The following is a 19,503-nucleotide window of genomic DNA, read 5'->3' as shown; positions in this document are numbered from 1 at the left end:
GAAGGCACACTGGACCTACACCAGGAGTTATGGTCTGAGGAGCAATTGCCTATGACAGCAGGAGCACTCTCGTTTTTATTCCACGCACCTTGACTGCAAATTTATTCGTCAACATTGTGATCTAACCTGTTTTGTTGACATTTCTGAGCAGCATTAAAGGATAACGCTCGCCCTCATACTGCTGTTGTAACCCAAAGTCGACACGTTGCCTTGGCCTACTGGATCACCAGATCTTTCATATGGAACACGTATGAGCACGCATTGGGCACCTTTGGAAGATAACATCAGCGTCATCCACAACCAGCATTAACTATCCCCGTATTGATTGACCAAGTGCAAAAGGTATGGAATTCCATCCCACAAAATGACATATTGCATCTGTATGATACAATGCATGCCTGTTTGCATGCTTAGATTCAAAATTCTGGTGGTTACACCGGTTCAATATTTCACATTTGAAATGGTTTTTCTCTTAATTGCATTAACCTGTGATCTTGAAACGTTAATCAATCAAATATGTTACTCAGACAAACGCATTGCCGAAATTTCATTACTCAACAATATTTTTTCCTTGGTGTTGGAATTTTTTCCCCCTCAATCTATATAGCTCTAAATAACTTTTGATCCATTTGTCATATTTTTACATGCATACTAAAATTCTATCAATATGGTTCAGAGGTCTTTCTATTAGAGAGAAAAAACACTAAAATCTTACACGGTAGTTTCGCGGTATGGGTCATTATCCCATTCACTATCTAATTCATTGTTTAACCATTGTAGATATTTTTATGTCAGTATATGTTATGAAGATATATTTATTTTTTGGAGTTATACACAAAATAGCTTTTGTGGAGGACTCCACAAAATAGCTTTTGTGGAGGACCTTTGATTGAACTAACCGACATTTGTGTTGCGGGGTGAAGAAAACCATGAAAACCTCCCACGGTTAGTCCGAAGGCAAGAGATTCTGAAAATCCGTTTACCAATGAGAGTATCTTACGTCAGCATTGTGGTCGACGCAAGCTGGGAGCATTATTCGTATCAACCAGCCATCGCTGGGTCACCATATTGATCTGAGAAAATAATAGCAACACCTTATGATATAAAAGTGCTTTGCAAGTTCATGTAAAATATTCTAAAGTTAATAAGATTGTTAATGTCTAGGCATGCCAAGGAATTTTTTTTCTCACTATTCAAACTATTTTTAAAAGCATGGTAATTAATGTTACCTAAATGATTTAAATCATTGACTGTTTTTTTTTATCTAATCAATGAATTAAAATCGTGATTCAGATAGTTATTAAAAAACATATATTCAATAATATTCAAACATACCTGATATTCAAAAAAAAAAAAAATAATAATCATTTTAAATATCAAATTCCGTTTAACTAATACTTTGAGAATTTAAGAAATGTCTTTACAATCTTGAAACGTCAAATTTTTTCTGACAGAAATCCTACTGTTTTTTTTTTATTTTTTTTATTTTTAAAAAAAAAAATTCGTTACGTTTCGTTCGTAAAGTAAAATGGAATGAACTCTTGAACGGTATTAGCTATAATCCCATAATTGTAGCCTTGCGGTAACAGTGAAAGTATGAATTGCCAAGCAAGATTGCGGAAACATTCGATTTTTATGCCATTCAAGTAAGATACAGATTCAGATTGATATGAATAATTGATTAATCGAAAGTCACCTGCCGTATGCGCGACGACTCGTGACACACAAATTGCTGCGGAGGCCCATTGGGGCATTTCTCGGAAGGTGGAAAGAATAACATTAATAGCAACTAATTTTGAATTCGATTGATATTTATGTTATATGTACTAAATATTCATTACTTACGCAATAAAGTTGTTATTATAAAGTTGTTATTATAGTTTTTATTTAATTTCTACCGAACTAAAATTCACACTATAAATTTTTTTTTTATTGGTCTTAAGGCCATCAGATTATTCTTAACAATGAATTTATAGAAAAAAAAAACTTTCGGGGTTACGCACATTATTATATACAGTCGGACTTCTATTTGACGAACTTCCATTTTGCGAATTTTTCTATTTTATGTTTTTTTTCCGAGGAACCAAGAACATTTTGGAAATTTCTTCGTAAAATAACTTCTAAATAGCGAAATGAATTTTCTACTTAACGAACTTTTCTTTAGATTCACTTTCCCGATTTCCCAAAAATATTTCGGAACATTTTAAACTTGTTAACGCATTTTATGGGGGAAATGACCTTGAATTGATTTTGGAAGCCACTAAACTTTTAGAGAAAGCAGTAAAATCCCTTTTATTTTTTGTTTGCATTTCAAACGAAAAACTCAGACAAAATTAAGGGATTTTATAGGTAGCAATTAAACTTAAGAACGCATGCAGTATGTTTAAAATTACTTTTATAATAAATGCAGCTATAATATTATGCACAAATTTAGCTTTTTTTTAGTTGAAAATGTATGTTGCATGATAGTGTAACGCTGGATAATGTTCTGCTCTATTCTTGCTTTCCATGCAGATTTCTTTTATGGTTAAGATTTATTAAATAAGTATCAGATTCTAGTTTACAAGATAAAGGTGTATCCCTTTCTATTTGAATTATATCTAGTGTTAATGAATTTAAAACCTGTTTTGTGTTGTTTAAGTATTTCAAAAGGTAGTTTTCTATTTAGCGAATTTATTTTCGGGATTTAGCGACTTCGTTAAATAGAGGTGCGATTGTATTTATAATGAATAAAATAGGTATGTTTATCATTGACAAATCTAAAAATTCTAAATAATATTTATATATCGACGTCGTTGGTAATGGAAGACGGTGGGTATATATTCCTCTCAATTATTAGAAATTCCTAAAAGCCCATCTCGACGCCCGGTGGCTGAGTGGTAGCGCTTCGTGCTCCCGAACCACCTGGGTTCGATACTCGGGCTGGGCAAGGTTGACTCAGCCTTTCAGTGGGTCGATAAATGAGTACCAAGCAAGCTTGGGAACTAAACACTGAGGGTTCCGCGTTCAGCTGACCACCTGACCGGAACATCTGCTCTTGCACCCCAGAGCCTAAGTTCAAGAAAACTGAGATGGACACAGTAGGCCTTGGCCCTCTATGGGCTGTCGCTCTACTGAGTTTAGTTTAAAATACCATCTCAATAATTCAGACAAATAAAAGAGATTTCATGACTCACCATCGATTTAAATTTTTCCTGAGTTAAAAACAAGATAGGGATAAAAAGAAAAAAATCTTTTTGCAGATTTAGGAATTTTTATCAGTGAATTTAAAGAGCTTTTGCAACTGTATATTAGGACCCATCGGCGCCCTTGAATTTATCTATAAAATTTTATGCCTGTTTGTAAAATATTCAATGTATTCAAATTTATTTTTATTTATCAATAATTGTTTAAGGATTATTTACAAAGAAGTCGGACAATACACTATGTATAAACTATTATACAACACAATTTGTGCAAAGAAAAATTATTTTTTATTTATGTTCTAATAATGTTTACAGATTTGTAATTTAAACTGATTTTCCTATGCATAATTTATCTGATAAAGTAAATAAAAGTAAATTATTGAGCTTATATAAATTTTTGAAAAAGAAATAAAACAAGAAAGAAACTTACATTTTCACATTGCAGAAGCTTAATCAAAACAAAGATCTGTAAAAGAAAAAATATTTTTTTAATTAAATTATATAATACAAAATAAATCTATTTATAATATAACATACGCTTTTTTAATAAAAAATAAAGAATAACTAAAAATTTTCAAAATAAATTAGTTAAAATAAAGTTTTTGATTAATCTGAAATGATTTATTGTTTCTTGAAGATAACTTAATGTTTAAAGAGAGATTTACAATATAATAAGTTCTTATTTTACGATTACAATTATAATCAATACTACACTATTAGACATGACCATAATAGCTTTCTTTTAATGGAATATTATCCGTACTGGAAAAAAAATTATTTAGTACAAATATCTATTTCAAAATTTCAAAACTGAGGGAACAACGATCTACGTTTTTCATCGGTTGGTATATGTTACAGAGGGACAAAAGATTTTCTCATTAACAGAAGTTTTTTTCGAGTTTATCCGTAAATGAAATTTTATAAATATAGGAACACAATTTATTAGTAATAGATATTTGACGAAGAAAAATTCGGTAGCTTTTACAAAGAAAAATTACAAAAGCTAGTTTGAGTTCTTTAAATTCTAAACAGAGCATTTAAAAAAAAATTAAACTTTTTTTATAAAAAAAAGTCACGTATTTCATGAAATATATTTAAACTAAAAGAAAAGCATTGAAATCTTTGAATCATGGAATACCAGCACGTTACACAGTGTGTTGAAGCGTGGCATTCAGGGCCGGATTAACCTATAGGCACACTAGGCACGTGCCTAGGGCCTACGAAATTCAGGGGCCTACGAAAAACTTGGGAGAAAAAAATTTGTTGACAAAAATAATTCAGCTTTAAAAACAACAAGTGTATTTTGCACAAAATTATGAAGATACAAATAAAAATATAATATTTTTCGGTAATAAATTATTTTGCAGAATCCTATGATATTACTTTTTTGCGATTTTTGGATTCAATGAAATCTTGTATTATGCTGTCGAATTCCAAACTACGCAAAATGTCATATTCAATAGACATAAGTTCGAGCGATGCCAAACGATCATGATTCATTGTTGAACGCAAATAATTTTTTATCAATTTTAATCTGGAGAAAGATCTTTCTCCTTCTGCATTTGATCCAAGAATCGACAAATATCACTATCAATTTCACTGTTTTCTTTGCTGGTTGTTGTATTGTTGACGTGAAGTGTTTACATAGTTATCGAGCGAACAAATCATAATGGTATAATCGATATCAACTGCAATATCGGCAGTATGTCGGTATTGCCGATAAAGTTCGATAAACAAATTTGCAAATTAAAATCCATATTAATAAAAATGTTAAAAAAATATGCAAGAAAATTTCAGCATATATTTTGAAAAGAGGGGAGGAGTGGGGGAAGGGCCCAAAAAGGGCTATGCCTAGGGCCTACGAAAGGTATAATCCGGCTCTGGTGGCATTTGTTCACGTTAGCAACTGTTCTATCCATTCTATTTCGAGTAAGCCAAGCCCGTGAAGTATCAATTCTCTTAAGTGACACATTCGAAATTCTTTCATAAAGTTTGTTTCTCAAAGAATTCATTTCTTTCACTATATATTTACACAGAGACTTAATACAAAGACAGGCACAAAGCCACGTGGAACATAAACAAACTAAGTATGCAACAAAGTTGCCAGGTACACAAAACAAAAATATATCACGATTACAATAAAATACATAAACAAATAATAAATCTAAGTTAAGCAAAAGAAATAAACTCGAGAGAATTATATTTGAACTAATTCTATGTGCGATACGGCTTTGTATTTAAGGAACTTATCGTTCATTAACATTTTAACTTATGTAGAAAAACTTAGCTTAACTTTAATACGCTATTTTGCTGATGAAGATTAGCTGGAGCTGACGTCATAGGTCACATGTGTGGGTATGGGAGGTCTTCTTCTTATTGAAGTGCAAGTACCCAATTCTCAATTTTTGAATGTATCTACCAGCCAAAATCATACATCGTTGGAATAATTTTCAACTGTAACAAACGTTTCCTTTGTTCAAAATATTTTGCTCCATTTTCATAATTATCATAGAAAATGCTGGTTAAAGATGGACAAAACATAACAGCCATGAATAACTGTTACAAACCCACAGCAATTACAAAAATTTCACAGTATTCTTTAATAAGCTTTTTCTTTTGTAGAGAGAGTGCTTTTAAAGAACAGTCTTGATCAAGAAAATTGACATTGATGTTGACTTAGTGATACGTTATTACGATCGACAGACGACGTAACTTGACTTTCAAAAAATTTCGGAATTTTTTATAAGCCAAGAGAGAATGAAAAATGAAAACAGCAACATTTTATTAAGTAAATGAAATCATTAAAATCATTTAATAATTTTCCTATTTGTCACATATGAGTCCAAACGATGCACCGTTGAAGTTTATTTTCAAATAAAACAGTTTTCCATTACACAAAACTCTGTCTTTTATTCATATTGATATTCTGCGCCATTTTCATAGAAAACGCTGGTTAAAAATGGGCAAAACTAATCCCAGTAATCATGAATAACTGTTACAAAATCACAACAATTACAAAAATTCCACAATATTCACTAAAAAGCGTAATTTCATATGAAGACAGAGCCTTCGAAATACAGCCTTAACCCCTTAACGATCGGTTAATTTTCAAGAAAACGGTCATAAAAGAGCCTATTTTTTTATCCCTGAAAATTACATAAAAATATGTGTATGAACAATATATATATTCATTTTAATTTTTGTTTCATTGTTATTCATTTGTTATTCATTTGCAATTTTTGTTTAATTTTGTTGATGTGTTTTTAGCTTGAAATTTTAAAAAATTAAATTTTTAGGAAAAGCCAACATTCAGGGTTACTATGACTTAATGTTGGTTTTCCAGCAAGCAAAGAAAATTTAAAAAATATGTGTTTTAAACATTACAAACAATTTTATTAAACTTACGTATAATATAAATAAAAATTAGTAATTTTTTCTTGCGTGATAAATTTCAAATCATGAGATACAGAGGCCAACGTCACAATACGGACAGTAGTACCGAGTTTTCTTCCTATATCTCTTATTGTTTTAATCTCTTCCACAATTACCTTAAAAATATCCTGGTACTGCCATCTGGTGTGTAAAATGAGAAATAAAATGTGAGAGAAATGAATTAGTTTTATTCTTATTGGCGCGTTTCTACTGAACACTCCAGCCCGGAAATATCACGGGAGCGAGAAATAGAGGGCGAAACCTCAACCCCGGAGGAAAATTTTCCTCGCATATTCTTTCTCCTTCATTACTAATTTAAAATTTATAGTGTAGAATAAGCAATAAAGTTTCAAATATTAAAAAGAAAATTTTAAAATATACAAATGGAAATAAATTTTGAGATGATAACTTAGGATCACGCAACGGAAAAATTCTCTTCTAATAATGCGTTTGCATTTTAATATTTTTAAGTATTTTTTTCAGCAATTCAAACTTCATGAAAAACTCTAGGTTTGCCCGAACTTTTTCTTTCTTTTAATCTTTAAATTAGGAATGAAAGGAGAAAGAGAATTTACGACGAAAATTTTCTTCAGCGGTATGGTGTCCGCTTAACATATTTATCAAGATAACTGACAATTGCGATTGATTTAATATGTCATTAAGATTGACATTGTAGCTTCGCTTTTGAAAAATTCCAAAATTTTTTTAAGCAAATAGCAACAATTTAAGCAAATAAATATTATTAAAATCATTGAAAATTCTTACATATAGCACATATCTGTGAGTCCGGACGACCGTTAATGTTAATTTAAAAATATAAGGAGCTTTTTCAATGTTCACAAAACTGTGGCTTTTTCCCCTGTAATATTTTATGCAATTTTTGTAGAAAAAACTGGTTAAAGAAGGATAAAACTTAACCTAAGAGTTTTGAAGTCAAGAACTTTTTTTAGTTATCTTTTGAAAAAAAATCTTAATATCTATCTAGATGACTGACATTGCGATTGATTTAATGATACGGCATGTCATTATGATTGACAGACGATGTAACTCCGCTTTTGAAAAATTCAAAAAACTTTTTGTAAGCCAAGAGGAAGTGAAAAATGAAAACCATCTTTTATTTTACGTGTTAACAAATAGCATTCTCTCTCAAAAGGTTACTTCGTTGTTAAACTTGCATTCCATTGATGCTGACGGTATGTAAGGATCACGAGATGGACACACGCCACCGTTGCTGCAACAAAAGCCCAACAAGTAGACAAAGCTGAAAAGTTCTTTTTTTTTCAAATAACGAAAAGGAAAAGAAAAAAAAATCAGAAAACACAGACCTTGGAATAAGACAAAACATCCCATTCCAACAGAAGAAGAAATAAAGCAAATGTTTTGGAACAACAACGAACGAATCTATCATGGATACTTCATTCTCAAAACAAAAGAGAATTCTTCTATAAAATAGAAAATATTCAGAAGAATGTTTTAAGATAATCACTTTTGTTTCCTTTCTCGAACAAAAAATGTTCCGACTTATGGTTCGTATCTTGGAAGAGTTAGACACTAAAAAAGCTATTTAATAACAGTGAAGGACAAAATGGCGCTTTCGCTTTCGTAGGTTTTTATGGTGGAATGTTCTTTAAGTTCACTATAAAAACCAACGAATCAGTCGATTCGAACTGTAAGAATCATTTTCAAATACCATAAAAAATACTTTAATACTAGATTGCCTAAGGAAGTCATTTTGACTGCTTTTAATTTCAATTAGAAAAACAATGATGTATATAATGACACAATTTCTTAGAATTTTATACAACATATAATTTTTTTATTGTTAATATTTACTAATAACTTGTTATATAACTGTAAATAATATTAAAAAAAGATTAAAAATTAATTTTAAACAAATTTTTTTACACATTAGTTATTCTTTTACAATCCAGTCATTTTGACTGCTTTTAGGCAATATAGGTATATACTAAGTTTCAGTCTTTCTAGTGTTAAACATCAAGATAACAATCTTGATATTAATTACGAAATCATTTCAAAATTAGACTAAAAACTAAATTGTTTGATTAAATTTTAATATTGCCTATAATATTTTCAGCTGTAAACTTAAAAATCGTTTTCAGGAACTATATACAGTAAAAAAAAATCTGAAACGTCGAGATTTTATTGTTTTCACAGAGATTAAGGAATTATTCAAACAAAATTAATTAAAAATTGTTTATGTACGTAATCAGAAAATAATAAGACATTAAAGAACTTATTAAATTGGAAATGACAGATAAGGACAAAAGGGCGCCCTCAATTTTATTTGGGTTTTTAAAATCGAATGATCTTTGAGCAACAGTTTTAAAAATTGGGTATTTGCACTCCAAGAAGAAGAAGCCGACCAGTACCCACGCATGTGACATATGACGTCAACACCAGCTAAACTTTATCAGCAAAATGGCGTATTAAAGCTTATCTACATAAGTTAGAATGTTAATTAACGTTAAGTTAATTAAATACTGAGCCGTATCGCACATCGAAATTATTGAAACATAGTTCTTTCTCGTCTGCTTCTTTTACTTACTTAAATTTATTATTTGTTTTCATATTTTATTGTAACCGTGATATATTTTTGTTTTATGCACCTGGCAACTTCGATGCATAATAAGACTGCTTATGTTCTACATGGCTTCGTGCCTGTCTTTGTGTAAATATATGGTGATAGAATTGAAATCTTTGAGAAAGAATCTTTGTGAAAGAATATAGGATGTGTTACTTAAGAGAACTTGTACTTGATGGACAGAATTGAAATCGTGAGACAATCTTTGTGGAGGATTATAAAATGTATCACTTAAGAGAATTGATAATTGACGGGAAAAGTTAACTCGAAATAGAAACGAACAATTACTAACGTTAACAAATGCCACTTTTCAACAACCAATCAGGATCGAGATACCCACACTACGTCACTTGCAAGTATCCCAGTGTTTTCGAGATCTATATTTACAAGAAAATAAAAAAAAAACTTAATACATCAGGATTGCAGTTTTTAGATTGATTGCGGAATGATTTAAAAAAAAATTGATTCATAATTTTTTATGTTTAGATCTGTTATCACAAAATAATAGATACTAAAAAAAAGAAATTCTTTGGAATGAAATTGACAGTTAAGGACAAAATGGCGCTATCACTTTCATTGCAGTTTTTAGATTGATTGCGAAATGATTTGAAAAAAAAATTGATTCAAAACTATTTATGTTTATATCTGTTATCACAAAATAATTGATACTAAAAAAAAGAAATTCTTTGGAATGAAATTGACAGTTAAGGACAAAATGGCGCTATCACTTTCATTGGTTTTTATAGTCGAATGTTCTACGAACGAGATCTTTAAAAGTCGTTTTCAGAAGCCATAAAAATAACCTTCAAAATGTTAAAATGACAGAATTGAATCAGGTGTTGGCACTATCTTACTTACTCAAGTCACTTTTTATGGAGAATTAAGGTAAAACTGCCAGTTTAGCAAGATTAATTGCACGGAAGTTTCTGGGGCTAATTCGTTTCAGATGTTTGACTATCAATCTCAATCCCGTAATTAAGGTTTTTATGGTTCAAATAAAATGTATGAATAAATAAAACACATAAATTATTTCATTTCAACGTTGCTGAGGTAAATATTGTTGCTACAGCAAAATTTTCGTAATTGAATATTTTAAATAAATCTTTTGCATGTCACGTTTTGTTATAACGCACATTAATTTAGTTTTTTTTAATGTGATCGCCACTAAAAGAAAATAAAACGAAACTTAGTATCATAACAGCTGATTGTAATTAATTAATTCATAGAAAATGTTTGAAAAAAATGTGGAACAATGATTTGCGACTCCATAAATGAGGCGTCTTAGGTTTCAGCTACGTAAAAAGAACAATGCTGTATGGCATCACCTGATAATTAAGATTTTACATAGAATCTTTTAGTGTGTCTAATAATTTTGCCAGGGACAGTACATATTAACGAAGTACTTTTTTTAAGAAATTTATTTAATAATTTCATTCTTCATTCAACGGTAACGAATAATTTTTATTCATTCCCCACGTGCGAGACGTAACTGTGGAATCGTTCAATAATTTAGTTATAACCTGCAGACTAGACGCAAGTGTAAAAATATGGAAGCAATTAATAAAAAACATAGACAACACCTGCCAGAGTATAAGCATTTCTATTACAGAACGTTCAATGATCAGCTAAAAATTCCATACCTATTACTGTCTTATTTGTCGTATGGCAGGTTGGATATTTTCAATGTCGTCAACGTTTCGCAAAACAACCACCACTTTGCATACGAATATAAATTCTTTTTCAGTAAATTGAGTCATTTTACTTGAGAGCCCACGTTAAGCATTTTAAATTATTAGCCAGTAAATTATCCAAATATCAAAAAAATTCGCCAATTTTCAAAAGTCTTCGCCAAATGCAAATCTTAAAAAATTTTATGATTAATTATTTCCCCATAGAAAACTATTTTACGGTAGTTTGTTTCAGGCTTATATTATTTGGACTCAATTCTAATTGGTTATGCGACGCATCTGCCGAAAATACTGTAATCGAATAAAAAACACTGATTTGTTTAGAAAAATTCATTTTGGCAAAATTTTGAGGATCGAGTAAATATATATATTTCTTTCCGAAGGAAAAATCTTTCGCCAAAGCACAATTTTATCCTCTAAATTTACGATTTTATCTTATTTTGCGAGATGGCGAATACTTAGCGAGGGCCCTGCTACTCTTTTTTAGCATTTAGAGAACACATTCTAAAACGCATGCCTCCATATAAAGATTTTTTTTAGCATTTAGAGAACACATTCTAAAACGCATGCCTACATAGGTCTAGTGAGTATAAAGGATGATGAAGTTTCAGTTCCGATTACCGTATTTTTGCCGTTGTAATTTGTGCAGTTTATATATGTTTTGGTTCGGTAATTCTACTACATAAGATAGGAGATAATCTGTTGAAAGATCTAGGCTTAAACTTCGTCTAGTTAGTTGTAGTGTATGTTTATTGTGACCGATAATCTTGGTTTCATAAAATCAGAAGTGATCGCACCTGTTCTAGAACACCAAAAGCACTTTGCAAAAAAGTCCTTTGTTCCTCTTTTTGCAAATAAGTGCTTGCAAAACAAAAGCACTCACTATTAGCACTTTGTGATCAATACTACGCTTTGGATTATGTTTTGGTTATTAGACTATTCAACCAACACTAATCCAAATTCACACTAGAGTCAAATTCACGAGCTCTTGTGAAACTAATGCCATCTTGCGTTGCTGTAGTTCTACGTAAGAGCTCCTACTTTTCTTTCAATAAAATAAAAAAAAATGTTTTTAATATCTTTTAGAACTCATAATGTTTTCCTTCTTTAATTATTTAAGATTTGTGACTTTTCAAAAAAAAAATAATAAAAAAATAACGGTAAAATATTTATTTATTGTCTTTAATAAGCTGTTAAAGCTTACAGATCCAATCTACTAATTTATTCCTTGGAGACCTCTAATATAAACTCATCAGACAAGAAATTAGTCACCATAGCTCTCAAATGGTGTTCCGCGGGACCCTACTGGAACAAGGGTTCCGTGGAGGGATTACAGGGGTTCGAGAGTTAGAATTATTTTTACCAGTAATAGTTATTTTGTATCCAATTAATAATCTATAGTTTATTTAACATTCCGGCTGTTTAAGTTCAGTAAAATTTAAAAGTAGCAAAATTAAATATATATATATATATATATATATATATATATATATATATATATATATATATATATATATATATATATATATATATATCGAAGCGATATAATAAAAAAAAGAAGACGAATATGAAAAAAAGAAACGTATGAAATTATTCCGAAACTATTCAAGTTTTACTTACATTCATTACAGGTGTTCTATGTGTGAACCCTTGGTCACACGCCATACACCAGTGTTTCCCAAACTTATGACTTTTCTGTACCCCTTCTAAATTTTTCGCAAGGCTGTGTACCACTGATAAGAAAATGAATGTATTTTTTACTGTAAGAAAATTGGACAAAAGTTAAAAATCACAACTGGCTGTTAACACCACTAAATATTAACAGTTAACTCTGTAAAAAATAGCCAATAGAAAAATACGTTATCATAAATTTTCATGGCTAGTTCCGATTTTGAATAAAAAATTTTTAAATTTTCGTTTGTTGCAAGATATTTCGCATAAGAACGCGTACCCCCTCTAAACTGTTTCCGTACCCCTGGGGGTACGCGTACCACACTTTGGGAAACACTGCCATACACCAATGCGATAGTCCAGTTCTTGCCCGGAGGGAATTATGAATAACCCTGAGTATATAGATGATTTCTTTTTATGTATAATGACGGGGTTCTGATAACAAAAGTTTCATCATTTAGCGTCCCATGGAAGAAGCAAATTATTGCCGTAGAGGAATAATTTAACACCATTTAATCCCGCCTTTAGACTAGGTAACTGCTTGGATTTGGTTAGAAAACGAGTCCACAAGGTTTCAGTTTATTCCACTCGCTGACTCCTCATTTGTTTGCGCAATTAAACCAAATTGCGTAGAAGCTGATTTTTGGCGTTAAACCCGTTATTACTTCATGGTCCTAGTGGTCACCTCAATAAGCGGACCTAATCCATGAAAAGAAAGAAGAAAAAACGCTTATAAGACATCACAGCCTCCGGTCTGAGCCAGTTTTGTATGACAATATTTTGCCTGTTAAGTTTATTGTCGTTAATTAAAAAGAAAATATCGAAAGTGGATGATCTAGATAAGATCAAATATCAATTTAAGGGAGAATATTAGGAACAAAATAATGTTGCTGTGTTGTGTTAAAAGTGCTTTTAACCACTAACATAAGAGTTATTAAATTAAAAATTATTGTTTTTCTACAATAAATTCACGAATCGACAGGGTGGACACATTCATGGCTGTCATTCGAAGGGTCTGTCGTTGTCACGAGAAATAGAAAATATTCTATTTTAATAACCATTTTGAGTTCGTAAAATGCAGTTCATAATTATAAGGTTAAGTTTCGATCATATTTTACCAGCGCCCTCTATGATAACTACTATGTAAATGGAGAAAAATAAAAGCATCTGTTTTGTTTAGAAGAAAAGCATTTGTTTTATAAAAATGAAAAGTAGTGATCTAATTTTTTTACATTTAAAATGTCGTTTGCTTTTGGACTTGTAAACGTAAGCAAACATTGAGATTTAATAACTGATTTTAATTATTTTCATCTAAATGGTAAACTATCGCCGCATTGGCGATTTTTTGATTTGAAAAAAAAAATTAAGCTATTTGGTAATTTCAAAATCGGTATAATTCTTTTTAAGAAAATTGGATAGTTCAAAATTAAAATATTTCATGTTTGAGGCATTCAAACTCTGACTTCTTTTTAAGGAAAGCAGAAAGGATTATCATTTCTGGTGAAAGTATTTCGAAGTACACCTTTAAAAGAAAGACTGTAGTTGAAGGTTTGAATGAATTACGACACATGACAAATTATATCCTACAAAAAAAAAATGATATCGAAATGTTCTGATTTAATGAAAGCAATTAAGTTGACAAAAGCAAAGCGACGATGATGAACAATGCGCAATTAAGCAATGTCAAGACAGTTGGTAGAATGAATCACAGGCATTCGTGTCAAACCCTAATGCCACTTACAGATTGCAAATAAATCTTCGAGTACATCTTGTCCCTCTATGGTCTTATAATTCTTGACTTATCTTTGGCATTATGGTTAACTATTATGAGCGATTGGCGACTCCATAAAAACATTGGCATCGTTTTCTTAGTAACTCAGGCATACTATTGTGTGTAAATGAAAGATTGGAATCTTCTTGTAAGTCTCTGAAAAGCATTATTGATCCCTCCTTTCTATAATCCATAGAAAGTCGACGCTCGCGGGTTGGAAATTTACATTAAATGCTCGCGCTGGTCAGCTGGTCCAATGATTGTGGGCATTCAAAGTGGTGTTAATGACCGCCAAAATACTTGCGTGACGTATGAAAGTGCGTGATGCTATCGCCAAGACGAATTGGGTAACCTTTTAATAAGATGGGCTTGGAGAAAAACTTTAAGTGTTAATTAGCTGTGTCTTTAAATACTTTCGTGACTAATAAACTGTCATGTTTATATGAATGCAAAAGAGTTATGCATAACTGAAGTTGAGCTTTCAACCTATAATTATCTTTTTGGAGTTTGCGATTTGCTTGTAAATGTTAAGGATGAAATAATTTTGTCTTACCGTATGTATAACTAAATGAAAAGTGTCTTAAGAAATTTGTGTATATATATATATATATATATATATATATATATATATATATATATATATATATATATATATATATATATATATATATATATATATATATATATATATATATATATATATTATATATACGGTGCTTCATTATCATTTGCATTACCAGCTTTTGAGCAAGATAGGTATATGGGTGATTCTCACGAAACATGACAATTCACTGTCCCTTGCTCCAAGATCTAATACTATAATACTAAAAAAACTTTTTTTTAAAAAAATTAATAAATAGCATTTCTGTTAGCATTTCAAAATGACTTTGCACTAGCATTAACTGTTTTCTATACTTAAAATATTTATTTGAATATCAAAATGTCATTTTCCTGGCATATCCCAAACAATATTTCCAATAATAACTAGCTTCAAAACTTCCCATACATTTTTCAAAATCTAATTTTTTCCTATGTAAGCATTTCTAGAATATACGCAGAGGGTATTGTTTACTAAAACTTCGTTTATAAAAAAACTTCGTTTAAAAAAAAATTCTATCAATAATTTATTAAATAAATCTGTCATTTTCCTGGCTATTTTTATTTAGTGATTTATAACCAAAATAAATAGCGCCAGGAATCAATATCTTATGTTAATAGATTGATTAGATACCCTCCTATCTGAACATGTCTTGTTGCATTAATAACAAAAACTACGTAGATTTATCTGAGTTATTTTAAGAAATACTGTTGTTTTCTGCAGAATATAAACGTCTTCGGCCAAAATATTAAATTTAAGTAAAGTTATATGCTATAAAATGGTGAATTTGTCATTATCCTGGCTTATGAATGCCAGGACACTGAAGTGTTACCAGAAATTCTTTTTAACTGCTAATACTGTAAAGAGGGAAAGCAAATATTAACCTAATACCAAGTTTATGTATGATTGTAGTATGCTTGGATGTAATCAAAGTTATTTATTTATTTAATGATTGATTATTATACACAATTTTATTCTGTACATATCAGCAACAAAATTTTTTTTTGTTTCTTTCTACAGTGGATAAAAAGTATTAATTTAAACAATTTATAGTCCATCTAACATCAAGGCTTAAGTTGAGTTACTTACTATTAACTTAAAATGACTGTTTTTTGAACTTCTGAGGTAATATGTCATTTTCCTGGCATTCAAGATTTGGTGAATTTCTATTTTTTTTTCCTCGAGCAAATGTCAATAAACTACACTGCTGTCTATAAGATATTAATAAGTGTAGCTAAAGGAGTATACAAAAAAAATTTAGATTATTTCGAAGATTTTAAATTTGAAGAAATTTTTTGGTCCGAATTGTCATGTTTCGTGAGAATCACCCATATACTAAGTTTCAGTCCTTCTAGAGTTAAGAGTACTTTTGCAAAATATGGTTTGGTTAGTATACAATACTTTAGTTTAAAAAAATGCGTTAACGACACCCGAAAAATTATATGAAACCAATTAAAATTACGGAGGAATTAAAATAATCCAAAACTATTTTATTTGTCATTTGAAATTGAAAGCTGGCATTAGTTTTTTTTTTCTAGAGAGCTAGTCTTTCAGTTTCACCTGAGCTAGGTATATATACTAGGACTATAAATTAGTTTTTTGCTTAATTTCCTTTTTGCTTTGATTAATTTTGATAATGATTAATTAGATTTTGATGCTTTTTAACTCCATTTTTAGGTTAGTTTTATCATTTCAATTTCGATAGGGATGATTAAAATTTAATTTAGGAGTCAAGTATATATATACTATAAAAAAATACTGTCTAACTGTACCGATTATGAAAATGCGCAATATATTATAATATGTCAGGCAGAATATTACGTTAATTCACATATCTATAGAATATAGTAATATCGTATAGATTTTATTGGTAATGAATGTAACTTTCTACACATCTATCTGAAAATAAAAAAGAAAGTTTCGGATTTTTGAAATAAACCTAACTTTTTAGGTTATAATATAACAATAGTGTAATCTATTGTATTTTATTTAAATCATTTTATTGACTTATTTATAAACTATTTATCACTATAATTATATATTTTATTTATTGATTTATTTATTGTCGATTATTTATTTTATTTTCAATATAAATTTCGTTTTAACATTATATTTACGAAAGAAAAAAAAATCAAACCTTCGATTAAAGTATTAATAAAAAAATGCATAAAAAATGAATAAAATTCATAATAAAAAGCATTTGAAGTTTCCGTCCCCATTCCTGAAAAATTATTAAAGAATAAAAACTTCATTTTTCCGAATTCATAATTTTTTATGATCTTTTGCAATCAATTTGGGCTAAAGCAGTGATTTCGATCGTTGAAAAATCCCAGGAAAATGTTAATATTGTTTCAAACTTATTGGTCGTTTCAAAGTTTGCATTTTTAATTTTTACACACCACTAGAAGTAAATGCAACACTTTATTCAAAATAACATTTTATGCTGTAATACTTAAATGAATAAATTTTAGTGCATTCGAAATTTTAATTTGCAAAATATAGAATTTTTTTTGGAAAATTTCACTAAAAAGAGCTTGATATCAACATCACATGCAGATAATAAACACACCCCTTGTGAAATTAAAGCAACTTATAAACATTTACCAGAAATTTACTAAACAATTACTTTGAAATACAATAGAAAAAGCAACGTAAGTGCAAGTCTTTCGTGAAGTACTTACGTTGTTTTCTTAATTGCACAGCAGTTATTCAAAAACAATCATATTATAGTCATTGGCATGAAAAAGATTATGTATGTTTTAGAACAAATAAAATATTACAGTGATTTTTATTTCATTAATTTGCTCTACATTGTTGCAACATAATTGAGTAAATTTTTGTTTGTAACTTATGAATCAAAAAATCAGTTTCTTAATAAAAATTATTCATGAATGATTCATATTTTCACAGTATATTTTATTTGGATACATAGAAAAAAAAACGTTACTTTCTTAAAGTTTTTCTCACCAGATTCTTGTAATTATGAGTATTTTGTTGGTAATAAATATATATATTTATATATATACAAAATTTTAATAGGATATAATTTAATTTAATTAATTTTGATTTTTAAAAATAGAACATACTGTTTTTAGAAATTCAGCAACTCTCTTATTGCCAGTTAATAATTTTGAAAACTTCTCGAAAACTTATGTTTTACTTATATTTAAGCATTTTTTAAAAATTTATTATAAATTTCAGATCATCTTATACTGCTTTGAAAATATGGAAAAATCTCTATAATTTTTATACTCATAAAATATTATTTAAACACAATAAATTAAATATTTTTTTATAAAAATAATAATTATTTGTTAAAATAATTTCCAGTAAATTACGTTCTTATTTTTTAAAAAATTTAAGGCTTGTAAACTTATATCAATTTCTTTCAATGCGGCAGTTACGATCAAAAATTAATATAAAAAGCTATTATAATCGTATTTTTGCTATTGAGAATCCTAAAAAAATTCTTTTTGTAAAAATAATGCAAACAATATTGATGATCATAAAAAATTAATAACAGTTCTCGTCACCATATTGTAAAAATCCTTATATCTATCAAATTAATTATCGTTTCATGATCATTTGCAATTATAATTTTGAGACAACCGCCAACGAAGAGAAAAAATATAGAAGAAAAAAAAGGAAATTCTATCCTCGAAATTAGCAAGTGTGAAGACGTTGTTTTCCGAACCAATGACCCGAAAACACAGTTTTACCGGCTAACAGTAGGTTTGCCTTAGGAGAGTAAAACTGTTGCCAATCACCGCTTTCGAATTTACGTAAAAAAAGAGAATAAAAAATATCAAGAATTGAGAATAGCGGATGTATCGTTTGCTTGAGCTGAATGCGAAAGTCGTGGAAGCAGTGGGTGAGGTAGAAGTTTTTAATTTATATCTGATTATCTTTGACAAATGAAAAAAATAATTATCGTTTGGTATTAAGTATTTTACGTGAAGTTATTTCACACCAGTTGTTTTTAAAGGAAAACTTTCGTTTGGTATTCCGGGAAATCAACTAGATTTTTGAACTTGTTTTTTTGCATCCGGGAAATATTCGTTACAAAATTGATGATTTTAAACTGGAAAACTATCCTTGTTTAGTAGTTCCTAAAGTGAGCAACAGAGAAAATTTCGCAAGTTATATTTTTAAAAATATAATACGACACATTCTGCTTTGCCATTGGCATTCGAATAAGCTTTCACTATCTTAAAATTTCATTTTCTTGAAGCTACGATATTCATACTTGCACACTAATTTATTTTTATCATTAAGTGTTGTATTATTAGCCATGCTTAACCCGATGACAAGTGGATTTTAACCCACAACTAAACTCTTAGATACATGACAAATAATTCTTAAACAAAATCCGAATTCGGAACATAGAACAAATGAGACAATTTGTACTGTCTGGTAGAGATGAGTTCGGACCCACGTTTGGAGGTCCGAGTTTCAAAAATTTTAATCGGAGTCCGAGATTCATAGGATTACTTAGAGAATAAGACGTCGGATAATTTCTTCTGTCCTTAGTATGAGGATAACTAATCTTTAAAAAG

At 29.6% G+C, this 19,503-nt stretch overlaps 1 protein-coding gene across 2 annotated transcripts in view; it reads right to left on the bottom strand.

The window, feature by feature from the left end:
* LOC107439218 (uncharacterized) overlaps positions 1 to 19,503 on the bottom strand; it is a 102,806-nt gene that overhangs the window by 59,344 nt on the left and 23,959 nt on the right. Inside the window, exon 2 of one of the 2 annotated variants that reach the window (XM_016051751.4) lies at positions 3,616 to 3,651. The exons of the other annotated variant lie outside the window; for it this stretch is intronic. The gene's annotated coding sequence lies outside the window, so the exon portion shown is untranslated. The remainder of the gene's footprint in view (positions 1 to 3,615; positions 3,652 to 19,503) is intronic. 2 annotated transcript variants of the gene reach the window in all.

The sequence above is a fragment of the Parasteatoda tepidariorum genome, chromosome 9 (genome assembly GCF_982258835.1).
Source record: "Parasteatoda tepidariorum strain Cologne lab strain chromosome 9, Ptep-v5.0, whole genome shotgun sequence".
Lineage (NCBI taxonomy): Eukaryota > Metazoa > Arthropoda > Arachnida > Araneae > Theridiidae > Parasteatoda > Parasteatoda tepidariorum.
This window is presented reverse-complemented; position numbering and strand designations above follow the sequence as displayed.